We start from the raw sequence: 15,922 nt of genomic DNA, 5'->3' as shown, positions 1-15,922 counted from the left end.
TTCGTGACTGCAGGGATTCTTCTTCTTGGTTCTTTCGGTAAAGTCATCACGTAGAAGGGAAGTATAAAATAATAAAAATAAAACATAATAAAATAATTCTCACGACGTTTCGGCCACAACGCAAGCAGCCGTCCTCAGGTGAAAACCAGGTCAGACGCTGTCTCCCCGACAGACCTGGTCTTCACCTGAGGACGGCTGCTTGCGTTGTGGCCGAAACGTCGTGAGAATTATTGTATAATGTTTTATTTTTACTATTTTATTACTTCCCTTCGACTTGACTTTACCGAAAGAACCAAGAAGAAGAAGCAATGTCTGCTTCCTCTATCCATCTGTCCAGATATATATTTCACAGGTTATTTAAACTTGAAAGCTGTTCAAAAGCTTGTGTGCCTATTTTATTTCCATTGATGTCTGTGCACTCACCTTGTGACTGAGCAGTCGGATAAAACTGAAGCTTTCTTCTGGACACCGAGCCTTGTTGTTTACCTCGTAGATAGAGTCTCCAAGCTTAATGTACTCTCTTAACTGGACCTGTGAGGATCACGGCAGCCATGTAGACTTTTGTAAGAGGTTGAAGACGTGTATCTTTCACACATCAGTTGCGCAACATTTTTATGAAAATTAAACTTTCAATAATAATAATAATAAGAATGTGATTCTTTTCGATGTAAAGCTTTCGTGACTGCAGGGATTCATCTTCTTGGTTCTTTCGGTAAAGTCACGTAGGATGGAAATAATAAAATAATAAAAATAAAACATTTTAAAATAATTCTCACGACGTTTCGGCCACAACGCAAGCGGCCGTCCTCAGGTGTAGAACAGGTCTGTCGAAAAGACAGAGTCTGAATGACACACCCCAGGCTTGGGGCGACTATTTAAGCTGGGATGGAGGGGTGAAGAGCGTCTTGACAAAAAAAAAAAACGGCTGCTTGCGTTGTGGCCGAAACGTCGTGAGAATTATTTTATTGTTTTATTTTTATTATTTTATTACTTCCCTTCTACGTGACTTTACCGAAAGAACCAAGAAGATGAATGTGATTCCTACCGGTCGAAAATCGTTAGTGTACAACTCCGCATTCAGGAATTTTTGCAAGTCCTTGATGTTGCTCAGAGTGGCACTCATACCGATGACCTGAGTTGTTTCTGCAATAGAATCAAGCGAATGCAACACCACACTGAATCACAGATGGAACTGAATCACCACAACGACGACTGGAAACCCGCAGTAATGTATGATAACTGCAGGGTGAGAACAAACGTACTTGACGCATACTGAACCTTGGCCAGCGTCTGCTCCAGGGTGGCCCCACGGCTGCCACCTTCGCCCAACATGTGCAGCTACAGACCACGCAACAAACCATTAGTACACCATTGGGACCTCATTTGCCAGTAAAACATGATAATTGGTTTTTTACCCTTCTATCTGGCAACAAAACTGACACTTTTTTTACGAGGAGCCATGTTTGCATAGACCACAATACCTGCGGTCGGAATGCAAACAAAAAACACAACTCTGATAATGTATGCACTGTCCTTGAAGTTGATTGGCCCACACCCGAGACAGCTTTCCTTAGAGCCTAGTCTCACATGGTCCTTGAAGTTGATTGGTCCACACCCGAGACAGCTTTCCGTAGAGCCTAGTCTCACATGGGTTGGACCAGATGACGCCAAAAGGCTCTAAGGAAAGCTGTCTTGGGTGTGGACCAATCAACTTCAAGGACAGTGCATATCATTATCAGAGTTATGTTTTTTGTTTGTATTATGACTGCAGGTATTGTGGTCTATGCAAACATGACGCCTCGTAAAAAATGTGTCAGTTTTGTTGCCAGATAGAAGGGTAAAAAAACAATTATCAAACCATTAGTACGTCGCTGCAAATGAGACTCAACACTACATTGCACTGACGTCACAGCTCGTGTGCTGCTGCTGCTGGGTGGACTGTTGCATTGTGGGCCTGTGCAAGATGGCGGAGGCTTGGGGATGCCCTCATCCAGAAGTAGATTCACGACGGCTGATTATGACGATGATGAACATTAATACGTAACATTTGTAATGACATTTGCAGGATGCCAATTATTCTCTGTAATTAAATAATGAATGCCGCATACCTCATCCACAACGATCAGGCCAATCTCCTTCATGCGCCCCTCCTCTAGAAGGGCGTTGACCAGGCTGTGGGCTTTCTCAATGGTGGCGATGTAGAGAGAATTCTTCTTTCGGTGTTTTCGCGGTGGCATGCGCCCCTTGCTTCCCGCGTATTCCTCTATGAAGATTTCAAGCTCCACACCAAACACAGACAGGCTCCGCACCTGTTCGAGCAGCAGCAGCAGCAGTAGTAGCAGCAGTAGTAGTGTGATGCCGCCGCCATGAAGCCGTTCGGCAGGCGCCCAAATTCCCGACCTCGCCACCACCAAGCAACAGAGCCAACCCCGCGTCCCCCCCCCCACACCTCACACGAACACACCCGCCCGCATTTCCCCCCCCCCCCCCCCCATAGAGCTCCGAGGGGAGGTCACCTGGCCGACCGGTTTTTATCCGAAAAACCCTTATCGGGGTTAACTCTCACGGTTTCCGGCGATCAGGGAATTGGACGACCTCCCCCGTGCTACGTTGCGCCGCGGCGCTGCGACCAGCCTTAATATGGTGTGGTCGCGGCATGGGCATTCGGCCACCGCGGTTGAGGCGCATTTCCCCCCACACACACCCCCACGGGTCGACGGGGCAAGCAGGGGAGGGACGGGACAGCATGAATAGCGGGACCGCAGGAGCTGTTGCGCATAGTCATGGAGGGTTGGGATAATTACGCTTGAGCGCGCAGGCCCCATTGTTAGGAAGGGTAAGGGATTAATTAGGATGTACGCCGCCAACGCCGCTCACTGATTAGCAGATCAAAAGCGCCCGGAACCGCCGTGCGCGGGCTCGAGGTGCGCGAGCCCATTGTTCAGCGCAGCATCCCCTTTGAGGTAGGGAGGATAAATAGAGGGGCGCAGAGGGGAAATCGCTCTCTTACTCCAGCGCCAGGCGACCAGACGCAGCTCGAGCCAGCGACCCGGACGTCCGTGCGACGCACCGAGGCACGCGGTTAGCACAAGGATCAGCGGACCGCCGTGGACACTTAACAGTGAGTAAGAAGGTGAATTAGAATCATAGCAGATAAATGGGGAATAGGTATAGAGGTATCAGCGTAGGCCAGCCTCGTCGACTCACTGATTTAACATCTAGTTCCAGGTAGCGGATAATAAATCATTAATAGCGAAGCGTGGTCTCGCGTGATCTTGTCGTGCAGTGTGAGCGCGTGGGTGAGCGTGTGTACGCAGTGGTTCTGTAGTGCTGCGGCTCGCCTCGGGGGAGCGCTGCGCAGAGCGGTGCGAGAGTAGGTGTCGCGTGTGTTCACTCCGTGTGTGATACAGGTGCACGATCATAACGCGAGTAGTCAGTGTGGAGTTGGAGTGCACGGAGCGGTGTGTGTGTGTGCGTACGTTCGCTCCGTGTGGGTCGCAGGTACGCGATTAGGAAAGGGAGGTATCGTGGTAGCGTAAAGGGGGACATAATACTACGCGGTATCCAACCATGCCTACTACGCGGACCCGCGGGGGAGGGGAATCCTCGGGCGACGGCTCCCACACCATGGGTGAGGAACCTAGCAGCGGTTCGCTCAGCAGCGGGGGGGCGATTGATGAGGTTAGCCCGGCCGTAAGCATCATCGAGGGAGGGATCTCGGGGGCTAGCGACCCCGACAGTAGCAGCAGCAGCAGTAGCAGCGGCGACACATCACAATTGTGTGTCGTGTGGGAATAATTGATGAACCCGAGATTGTACTCTGCATCCGAGTATCTGTTCCTAAGCCAAGACGGAAATATTTCAACGAGACTTCCAAATTCCCGGCTGCCTCAGTTGACTTATCTTGGAGGACTTTACATAGAGACAAAACATAGGCCTCGACACAGAGACGTGGTTTCTCTGTGTGCCTTTGTACGTCTCTCTCTCTCTATGTATCTCTGTGATATCTGTCTGCTTATATGTCTGTCTATATGTCTCTGGTTCTGTTTAATCTCTCTCTCAAATTTAGTATTCTCAGGAAGAACGTAATCAACCAGGTAGGGTGTTGACTGTTATGTTATCCGACTCTCTGTTGTATTACATTACATTTCTAAGTATACTAGATTTGTGTTTCTATTTCATTTATACCTGATGACGATTGCTTGCGTTGCAATTGAAACGTCGTATGCTAGTATTTAATTGATCATTTTCTCTTTATACGTCACTTTACCGAAAGAACCAAAGAGTCATTCGTATAACCGCATTTATGCTGCTGTGTCGGTGTGGAAATGTGCGTGTACAAAAGCGATCGTTACCTTCTCCTGGACGATGGCAACGTAGGGAAGAATGAGCAGAGCGTCCGTTCTCTTGCAGAGCAGCTGCCTCAGCATGAGGATCTCTGCCACGAGCGTCTTGCCGCCACTTGTCGGTAAAGAGTAAATCAGATTCTTCCCTCGTCTCACGGAGTCCAGGGACAAGCAGTCGTGCTGCCAGGCTTTGCGGCGTCATGTGTCGACACAAATATAAAAGAGAATGATTAAATGCACGGCAGAATCTGAAACACGTGAATGTGTCAATTGTAATTAAATCCTTTATATTAAGTTCGCTTGCGTGCTTGCGTGCTTGCTTGCGCGCTTACGACCGTGCAAATCTTTCGGTCGTTTTTTAACCCACTTCCCGTGATCCAATCGAGCTGACATTTTGCACAGACTCGTTGTGCGTGACAATTTATTCTCGTTAAATTTTTTTTCCTAACTTTTACACTTTTTAGGAAAAAATAAATTATATTTAATTACCAATTGCTTAATGGTGGCAGGCAATCATCTGACCGATAGGTGGCAGCCATCTCAAGCCAGAGGACGAGAGGACTCTAGCCGCCATGCATATAAAGGATTTATAGTGAAAAACTTTGTTTTTACGGGTTAATTTTTTTTCAAACGGGTGGCTTATTACACGTTAAGAGAACAAAAACGCCGATTAAAATGATTAACTTGCGTGCAGGACGACAAAAATGTTTCAACCATCACCTAATGTGTGAGAAATTGGATTAGGCTTGACAGCTAACATCACGACACTGGTGATGTGTAAACGTTTACAGTACGAATCAAATAAGCAGTGATATGCTGTTATAACAAAAACAAATTGGTAAAATACATTTAGCAAAATTCCACCATGTACTAAAAATTAATTTCTCAACCCCCCCCTCCCTCTCTGCCCCCCTCACTCTTTGCCCCCTCTCTCTGTACCCCCCACCCCCTCTCTCTCTACCCCCTCTCTCTATCTAAGGCCTCGACACAGAGGCGTCGTTTCTCTGTGTGCCTATGTTGTGTCTCTCTGTGTCTCTGTGTTGTCTCTCTCTGCTTATATGTCTATCTGTGTGTCTATATTGTGTGTCTCTGTGTCTGTGTGCCTATGTTGTTTGTCTCTCTCTGTGTGTCTCTGTGTTGTCTCTCTCTGCTTATGTGTCTGTCTGTGTGTCTCCTGTTCTGTTTAATCTCTCTCTTAAATTTAGCAATCTTTGGAAGAGCGTAATCAATCCAGGTAGGGTGTTGACCGTTATGTTAGCCGACTATCTGTGTTGTATTGCATTATATTTCTAAGTTTACTAGGCTTTGTTTTCTCTTTCATTTGTACCTGATGACGATTGCTTGTGTTGCAATCGAAATGTCGTTTGCTAGTATTTAATTCATTATTTTCTCTTTCTACGTGACTTTACCGAAAGAACCAAAGAGTAAGTCCGCCAAATACTATTCAATTACCATTTCTCCCACGAGAGAAAAAAAAAGATATGTTGGCATGAAAAAAAAACCGAGAGACAGTTTCGCGTAAATATCCGAGTGTAAAAAACAGCAAACATTACCGTAGAGCTCTTTAATGCCACGCTGTTGTTGCAGAAGGCTGTGCACCTTCGTGGGAAGCCCATAGAAAGGCCCAATCTCAAACTGGCTGTCATCAGCACAAGTCTCCGTGGCGATCTGCCTCTCGTGCGACAGCGCAGACTCCTGCAGGTGCCTGGTGCGCGAGACCACGCGGGTAGCTGCCGCCCACGCGTTTGCCACGAGCGTTTTCTTGATGCGATCTCTTATGCTCGTGCCCTTGTTGGCTACATCTGCGGCTACTTTTATATTTTCCACTCCAAGCGCATTTGCTGTTGAAGAACCGTCGGCTCTTCCGCGAGCGATGTGGTCAGCCTCTTCACTAAAGGCAGCATTTGAGTCATTTGCTTCCGAAAGTGCAGAAGCACAAGTGGGTTTTGGCGGTTTTCTGGTGGTAATAGTACATTCTAAATCGTCCGTTAAGATATCAGCCAATTTTATCTCATCCTCCGAATGAAAGCAACCTGTTTGTGCGTCAGCTTGAGAATTAGACGTTAACGTGCGAATGGTTCCATCGAGCTTTGGAAGTTTTGCATTTTGAGAATTGCCTCTCGACGAGCTCCGAATGTCGTTTCCTACAATATTTGCGTAAAAACCGTGATGCGGCTCAGTCTGTACATTTTGTGCGATGTGTAGAGGATTATATTCTGTTCTCTTTAGTGTATTCTTATTCCAGTCACGAGGCAGCAATTGTTCCACATTGTGTGTTTTCATTTGACCAGTATTGTCACAGCCCAATATAGTCCCACAAGACAAAGCCGAGTGTTGCGTAAGCTTCTTGGGAAGCCACTTTTGTGGTTCTGGGTCTTTCTGAGTAAGATTGAACGTCTGTGAACAATTGTCTTGGTTGTGCTGTTTTTCAAGTAGTACATCCACGAGTGAGATGTCTCCTGCAACACTGTCACATTCCCCACGCATGGCATCGCTTCTGTCCTCACCATCACACTTCAAAGGGAAACAACGAATTCGCATCAGCAATGACTCTCGCGGACAACTTCCAATCCAAATAAGTTGCGAGTGTGTGGTGGGGTGCGGCGATGTTAAGGGGCCCTGGTTTTTCACGACCCTATTACAGTACTTCCTCTCCACAGGTGACTGATTGTTGGGAAAGCAATGCACGAAGTTACACATGTAACGAGTGGATTGTTATAGGTGATGGACGTGTAGAGGCTTTGAAATAGCTTTCCTCGATATTGTTCCACATATTTGTATGGCTTTAGTGCTGTATCTATGAATGGATCATCCTGTCAGAGGTTGCAACCGGGTACCCGATACCCGGCTACCCTACCCGATACCCGGCTACCCGTACCCGGCCGGGTACGGGTAGCCGTTTACGACCCTGGTGCGTCTGGGTACGGGTAGGCCGTGAGTCACTGGTGAGTAACCGTGAGTAACCGTTTGTCACTCATTTCGGGTAGGGTACGGGTAGGATACGGCTACCTGTACCTGGCCGGGTACGGGTACCCATTTGCGACCCTGGTGCGGCCGGGTACGGGTAAGGAATCAAAACCCGTTTGCGACCTCTGCATCCTGTACTGGACTATGAAAACAAAGTTCGTTTACCTCCGGCGCGTCGCAGCTGTTGCCTGATAAACCGAGCTTCTTCGCCACGACATCTGCGATAAAGACTTGCGAAGGGAGCTCTTTGCAATCATCAGGAGGATCCATGAATTTAAAGTCTCCACACGAATGGGAATCCGTTGCCTCACGAGAATGTCTGCACGCCCACTTCGTCTTTTAGCCACACAGTGCACCACGACTTTGTCTTTGCTCGGTGTGAGACCCGCTTTCTCTCTGCTGCGTTTCACAGAATGAGACACATTCCAAATCAGCATTCTCACGACTCTGCAACTCAAACATTACCAACACTGACAAGGGGCCACACCACATTGTGTTAGTTACAAATAGGAAATAAACCGTGTGCTGTTGTAAAAAGTGTTTTACCGTTCCAGCAATGTTTTACTGACACACAACCATGGGTTTTTCATTGATCTAAATTTCATACTACAGTGATACCTCGGTTCACGAACTTAATTCGTGAACTGACTCTGGTCGCGAACCGAATTGGTCGTGAACCGAGGCACATTTCCCCACAGGGTTCAATGTAAATCCGGTTAATCCGTTCTGACCTTTTTTTTTGGTTTTTGAAGCACAAAAATATAAACAAATGACAATACACATTAGTACTGTACAGTATAGTAATGTATAAAGAGAGAACACTAACCTTGCTTGAGATGACTTCTGGCATGGAGGAAGGCAAGTGGAAGGCGGGTGGGAGACAGTAAGCACTCAAACGGGTGAACTGTACATTACAGTAAGTACAGTATTGTACAGTACAGTAGTACTGTACTGTATGTGCTAAAAAGCACACCAAAAATCTAAAAGTCACTGAAAGTGTCTTCACAGTACTCACAGTACTTCTTTCTGTGTCTCTGCTTCTCTCCACGATCTTCCTACAGGAAGTCACGACCATGTGACAGCCTGGAATTAGCATAAAAATGGCCGCGGCTCCTGTTTGTGAACCGAAGCGGAGTTCGTGAACCGGAGCATATTTTTATGAAATTTTCTGTTCGTGAACCGAGTTGTTCGTGAACAGAAGCGTTCGTGAACCGAGGTATCACTGTACAGCTTAAACCGTCAGTCAACTATTGTTTGAATATGCATAGATTCAAGCTCCTGGCAAGAAATAAAGGGTATGAATTCGCTTTCACCGCAGTGTTGCAGAAAGCACTTTCCGTCTTTCCGTAGAGTATACCATTGAAATTAATACAATATAAATACGTGAAAATAATGTTGCCATTTGTCAATCCAGTGTTGGATGAAACCGCTCAAACCCACGCTGTGATGGTCATTGGTGATCACTACACTTGGTCAACGGGGGTTTGCGAAGGACTTGTTCAGATCTCACTCGCCACTCGTGTTTAACTGTGCTTGGGAATACAACTCAGGTCAGACTCGAGACTTTATTTCACCTGATATGAGGCTTATTGGCGAATACAGGACATGGCGGCAGGAATGTGCAAATGTAGTGGGTTGATTGACTAGAAGAGAGCTTTACTCTTTGGTTCTTTCGGTAAAGTCACGTTTCGACTGCAACACAAGCAGTCGTCATCAGGTGTGAAATCCACAGCAAGAAAATAGGAAAAAAGTTAGGAAAAATTAACCCGTAAAAACAAAGTTTTTCACTATAAATCCTTTATGTGCGTGGCGGCTAGAGTTCTCTCATCCTCTGGCTTGAGATGGCTGCCACCTATGGGTCAGATGATTGTCTGCCACCATTAAGCAATTGGTAATTAAATATTTATTTATTTTTCCCTAAACAGTGTAAAATTTTGGAAAAAAAATTTTCACGAACATTAATTGTCCCGCACAACGAGTCTGTGTGCAAAATGTCAGCTCGATTGGATCACGGGAAGTGGGTTAAAAAACGACCGAAAGATTTGCACGGTCCTAAGCAAGCAAGCGAACTTAATATAAAGGATTTAAAAACAACCGCCACTTTTTTCAAATTTTCTTGCTGTGGATTTCACACCTGATGACGATTGCTTGTGTTGCAGTCGAAACGTCGTGAGGATTTTTATTGTTTTATATTTTTGTTATTTTATTATTTCCCTTCAACGTGACTTTACCGAAAGAACCAAGATTATGAATCCATACTCTTTAGTTCTTTCGGTAAAGTCACGTAGGAATAAAATAAAAGTGTACGACGTTTCGATCACAACACAAGCAGTCGTCCCCAGTACTGCTGTATGGTGTCCATACATTTTGAGGTTTTTAAAATATAAATTGTATTTGACGACCCGTGCCACTGTTTGCAAGTGTGACTACTGTTGTATCTCCAGGTTAAACTAAATAAAATACCGCCACCCATTAATAAACAGAACAGCGCTGCAAACACAACCTAAACACACACCCACAAGATACTAAACATCTTCTTGGTTCTTTCGGTAAAGTCACGTAGAAGGAAAATAATAAAAATAAAACATAGTAAAATATAATTCTCACGACGTTTCGGCCACAACACAAGCAGCCGTCCTCAGGTGAAGAACAGACGCTGTCGTTCCGACAGACCTGTCTTCACCTGAGGACGGCTGCTTGCGTTGTGGCCGAAACGTCGTGAGAATATTATTTTATTGTTTAATTTTTATTATTTTATTATTTTCCTTCTACGTGATGACTTTACCGAAAGAACCAACAATATGAATCCCTGCAGTCACGAAATAAGCTTTAAATCGAAAAAAAGATACTAAACATTTACGTGTTTTTATTGTTACGAGTTTGCCCCGCTGCGTAAAAACAAACAAAATTCCTCTCGCGTGCGCTTCTCAGAGAAGGCCGAAGCCCCAACCCCGCACCCCCCCGCCTTGCCTGGAAGCCCCTGCCGAGGGAGACGCACCCAAGGCGGCCGAGCTCCGCCCACTCACGGGGGGGGGGGGGGTGGAAAGGCCGTTCTTCTCGAGTAGTCGTGACGACATTCGCCTTTCAACACTGTTATTATTATTGTTGTTGTTGTTTGTGCGCGGGCGTTGTTTGCGGCTCGTCTAAACAACTCTGTGCAGGGTGGCGTCGAGTTTCGCCTGAGGCTTGACGAACCGCGAATTGCGTGCGTCCATCGGTGAACGCGTTGGAAAAGGAGCTCGCTGATTGGCCCAATTTGGCAGCCAATGGGCGCGCAGGAATCGTGAGCACGTAAATGACGTCACGCACCGGGGGGGAGGGGCGGGGTTTGAGAAATGTGACGTCACGCACCCGGGGGGGGAGGGGCGGGGTTTGAGAAATGTGACGTCACGCACCCGGGGGGGAGGGGCGGAGTTTGAGAAATGTGACGTCACGCACCCGGGGGGGGAGGGGCGGAGTTTGAGAAATGTGACGTCACGCACATCAAAATTCGCAACTTTAAATAAATGTTAATTAAATAGAAGCGTTATAACAGAAATTTTTTTTAAAATAAATTTTCATTATTAACTGTTTTATTATTTTAATTTGCTAAGGTCACCTTTTATTTATTCCACGAAGGAACATTTTTCTTCTCCATGGGAGAATTGAGAAGCATACATTTAGTAATTTTTTGAATGATTGTTACTAAACATTTTGATTCTAATGATTCTAGCAGGGCTTTTCATTCTGTGAAATGAATATATGATTCTTATAGTTGTACTCTCCATTTAGCTTCGTTCTACTACAAAGTTTCAAGTATTTTTTCATAGTTATTACTTTTAATATTTATTATAAGAGAATTTCAATATAATATTCTGAACATCTGCAGTTTTAGTTAGAAGTTGAATCTTTTCAAGCGAATTTTATGCTAAATTTCAGCTTTCCAACGCCTCCTTTTAATGTATGTTGTCTCCTACAACATCAGAGTACAGCGCCACATTAAATACGCACTACAATGACAATAGTTTAAAGCGATTTGAAGCATTTTTATTTTCAAAATTGAAATATGGTTTTGGGAGGGGGGGTCAAAAATCGGCAAAAATCGCGTGACGTCATTTATGGACGGCCCCACAGTGTCTGTAAATTAATATTTTATTCTGCCAATATAAACAGGTCCCTGTGGGGTGGGCTGGTAGGACCGAACAATTGAATGGCTATAATAAAATGAAATGGCAAAAAATGGGCGCCAGTAAGTGGATGGAAACGTAGACGTAGTGGAACATAAGAAACAATAAAGTAGTAGTAACCGTTGTGCAAAAAACACTAGTATTGCACAAGTATGTACCCACGTGAGTGCAGCTTGGAGCAGACACAGCGAGTAGCAACAATGTGCACGCTACGCAGCGCCGTGGACCACGCCCCTATCCCTGCTAGCCCCGCCTCCTCGCCCTGGTGCTGTATTCTCGACTGTAGACTCCGCCCCTTCTCGCCAACGGCCCCTCCCCTCATCGCGCTAAGCTCCGCCTCACACCACTTGACCCCGCCCCGCTCCCCCGTGTCCCCGCCCCGGTCCCCCGTGGCCCCGCCCCGCTCCCCCGTGGCCCCGCCCCGGTCCCCCGTGGCCCCGCCCCGCTCCCCCGTGGCCCCGCCCCGCTCCCCCGTGGCCCCGCCCCGCTCCCCCGTGGCCCCGCCCCGCTCCCCCGTGGCCCCGCCCCGGTCCCCCGTGGCCCCGCTCCATCTCGGTGTCCCCGCCCCCAGCTCGTGGCCACGCCCCCTGCAGCAGTAGCCCCGCCCTCCACCCGCGTAGCCCCGCCCCCTGCCGCTGTAGCCCCGCCCAGCCCCGCCCCCTGCAGCAGTAGCCCCGCCCCCTGCAGCTGTAGCCCCGCCCTCCACCCGCTGTAGCCCCGCCCCCTGCAGCAGTAGCCCCGCCCTCCACCCGCGTAGCCCCGCCCCCTGCCGCTGTAGCCCCGCCCAATAGACCCCTAGCGGGGGAGAGATTCCCAGGCCTGGCTCGGCTGGAGAGCCGCCGACAAGGGGGGATGGGGGGGGTAGGGAGTTGTTTTTAATGTAAAAGCTTTAAATGTAAATGTTTCTATTAAAAAACATCAGGGAATGTAACATTGTTAAACATTTACTCCCTTTTACACACGCGGGGGAACTATACGAAGGGAGAGTTTCAGGCCTAGTTCTAGGCTTTAGGCTTAGCTGTAGCTTTAGGCCGCCGTGAGTTAATTGTTAATATAAATGTTTTAATTATTTATGTAAAAGCTTTAAATGTAAATGTTTCTATTTAAAAGCATCAGGGAATGTAACATTGTTAAACATTAACTCCCTTGCACACACGCGGGGGAACGATACGAAGGGAGAGTTTGAGGCCTAGGTCTAGGCTTTAGGCCTAGCTGTAGGCTTTATGCCGCTGTGAGTTAATTTTAATTTACAAGTTTTAATTAAAAGCTATCTCAGGGAATTATAAGGGAATGTTACACTTCTTTAGCCAGGAAAGCCTCATTAATTTTAATGTTTTAATTAAAAGCTATCTGAGGGAATTATAAGGGAATGTTACACTTGTTTAGCCAGGAAAGCGTCACTGAGTCTAAAGGTTTTTGTAGGGTCATGCCAAGTGTTTGCAGTAGGGGGCGATGTTGCTACACGGACGGACGAACGGACGGACGGACAAACGATATAATCTATTGTAGGCTGGTCCACTTCGTTCCTACCAGTATCATATTTTTACTGGCAAATGAGGTTCCCATGGAATAAAATAATTGTTTCCCTTCTACGTGAGTTTACCGAAAGAACCAAGAATATGAATCCCTGCAGTCACGAAAGCTTTAAATCGAAATGTAACTTGACGTAATGTGTTCCTGTCTATTGCGTTTAATAAACACAACGCGCACACGCGTAGGAGACACCCGTGTCACTGTCATGCTATTGAAGGGACGTTTAATCTCTTAAACGTGAACACGAAAATCACCGACAGCAATAAACAATAAACAACCAATAACACTGGTCAACAAAATATAGATAAACACATTGGCGATAGGGCAACACTCGGGCGGATAACGCATTGATGACACTGGTCAACACAAAAAAAATGCTGGCCTGGACTTTTGCAGCTGTTTTAGACATCTCATTTCGATGCTATCGGCATACCCCATTTTCATTGATTTTACCCGAAATTAACTCTGTCACTTATGATTGCAAGTCGTTGCGAGTCAGTGACTGCTTTAGTGTCAAAATACGGTGCTGTATTTTTAGGATAGTGTGTTTATGACCAGTGTTATAATCAACGGGCCGCTGACGACGTCCCCTCCTCTCTACAGTTCGGGAACCCGCCGTGGGAACGGGGAACTTGCGGCTCTCACGGCCACCAACCTCCCGTCGTCGTCGCGAGGCAGTCGCCAAACGAGACTCATGCTGAGGGGGGCCCCCCGGGGGGCCGAGCCCCCCCTCTGGCCGTCCCCGCTCTCCCGCGCTCTCCGCTCCCGAAGGGACTCGCCAGTCCCACGTCACCTACGCCCCTCGTGACCCGCCGCAGCCTCTCCGTGACCCGGCTCCACCACCCCGAGCCCTCCCTCCCCCCCCCTCCCTTCTCCCCCCCCCTCCCCCCCGCGCTCCCCCGAACCTCCCACTGCAATCCCCCCCTGTGTGCGCGCAGCCCCTCTCCTCCTAGGTTCCTGGCGTTCTCCCTCGGCGTGTGCGTCTGCCGTCGAAACGCCCGCCTCTCCCACCGCTCTCGCGAGTCCCACGAGTGACGCCCCGTGCCCACCGTTCTCGCTCTCCCGGCGCCCTCCGCCCCTCTCCCCCTCGCCGCCCCCCCCCCCCCCCAGCTCGCGCTCCGGGGCGCTCTCCGCCGCCGCTCTGCGGGGGGGCTCCCGCGGACGGCCTGGAGCGGCCCCCGAGGCCCGCGGACGGCCGTGCGAGCCGGTCCTCCGCCCTCCTGCCGCCTCCGCTGACGCCGCCGCGGCCGCCGCCGCCACCGCCGCCGGCTCGCTCCATGGCAGATCGCTGCGGCTTCTTGTCGTCGTTGCTGTTGCTGTTGAGGGTTGTGATGCAGCGAGAACAGCTCCCTGTATCATCACAACCATCACCACCATCACCAACATCACAACCATCACAACCACCATCACCATCACCACCACCATCACCATCAGAACCATCACAACCATCACCACCATCACCACCATCACAACCATCACCACCATCACCACCATCACCACCACCATCACCACCACCATCACAACCATCACCACCACCATCACCACCACCATCACCACCACCATCACCACCACCATCACCACCACCATCACCACCACCATGACCACCATCACCACCATCACCACCATCACCACCACCATCACAACCCTCACCACCACCATCACCACCACCATCACCACCACCATCACCACCACCACCATCACCACCACCATAACCACCACCATCACAACCATCACCACCACCATCACAACCATCACCACCACCATCACCACCACCATCACCAACCATCACCACCACCATCACAAACATCACCACCATCACCACCACCATCACCACCATCACCACCACCATCACCACCATCACTACCACCATCACCACCATCACCACCACCATCACAACCATCACCACCACCATCACCATCACCACCACCATCACAACCATCACCACCACCATCACAACCATCACCACCACCATCACAACCACCACCACCACCATAACCACCACCATAACCACCACCATGACCACCACCATCACCACCACCATCACCACCATCACCACCACCATCACCACCACCATCACAACCACCACCACCACCATAACCACCACCATAACCACCACCATGACCACCACCATCACCACCACCATCACCACCATCACCACCACCATCACCACCATCACCACCACCATCACCACCACCACCACCACCATCACAACCATCACCAACCATCACAACCATCACCACCACCATCACAACCATCACCAACCATCACCACCATCATCACCACCACCACCACCAACCATCACCACCATCACAACCACCATCACCACCATCACCACCACCATCACCACCATCATCACCACCATCACCACCATCACAACCATCACCACCACCATCACCACCACAACCATCACCACCACCATCACAACCATCACCACCATCACAACCATCACCACCATCACCACCACCATCAGCACCACCATCACCACCACCATCACCACTACCACCACCATCACAACCATCACCAACCATCACCACCATCACCACCACCATCACAACCATCACCACCACCATCACAACCATCACCAACCATCACCACCATCACCACCACCATCACAACCATCACCACCATCACCACCATCACCACCATCACAACCATCACCAACCACCACCACCACCATCACCACCACCATCACCATCACCACCACCATCACCACCACCATCACCACCATCACCACCACCATCACCACCATCACCACCATCACCACCATCACAACCATCACCAACCACCACCACCACCATCACCACCACCATCACCATCACCACCACCATCACCACCACCATCACCACCATCACCACCACCATCACCACCATCACCAACTATCACCAACCATCACCTACACGGGGGACCTTT

At 48.7% G+C, this 15,922-nt stretch overlaps 1 pseudogene; it reads right to left on the bottom strand.

Annotated features, from left to right (window-relative positions):
• Nucleotides 1-7,706, bottom strand: part of LOC133340002 (helicase POLQ-like) — an 18,358-nt pseudogene extending 10,652 nt beyond the window's left edge.
• Between the last annotated feature and the right edge of the window lie 8,216 nt (nucleotides 7,707-15,922).

Source organism: Lethenteron reissneri, unplaced genomic scaffold, assembly GCF_015708825.2.
Source record: "Lethenteron reissneri isolate LAM-NWPU_2019-01 unplaced genomic scaffold, ASM1570882v1 scaffold_630, whole genome shotgun sequence".
NCBI lineage: Eukaryota > Metazoa > Chordata > Hyperoartia > Petromyzontiformes > Petromyzontidae > Lethenteron > Lethenteron reissneri.
The sequence above is the reverse complement of the archived record's forward strand: the minus strand, read 5'-3'. Positions and strand labels throughout refer to the sequence as shown.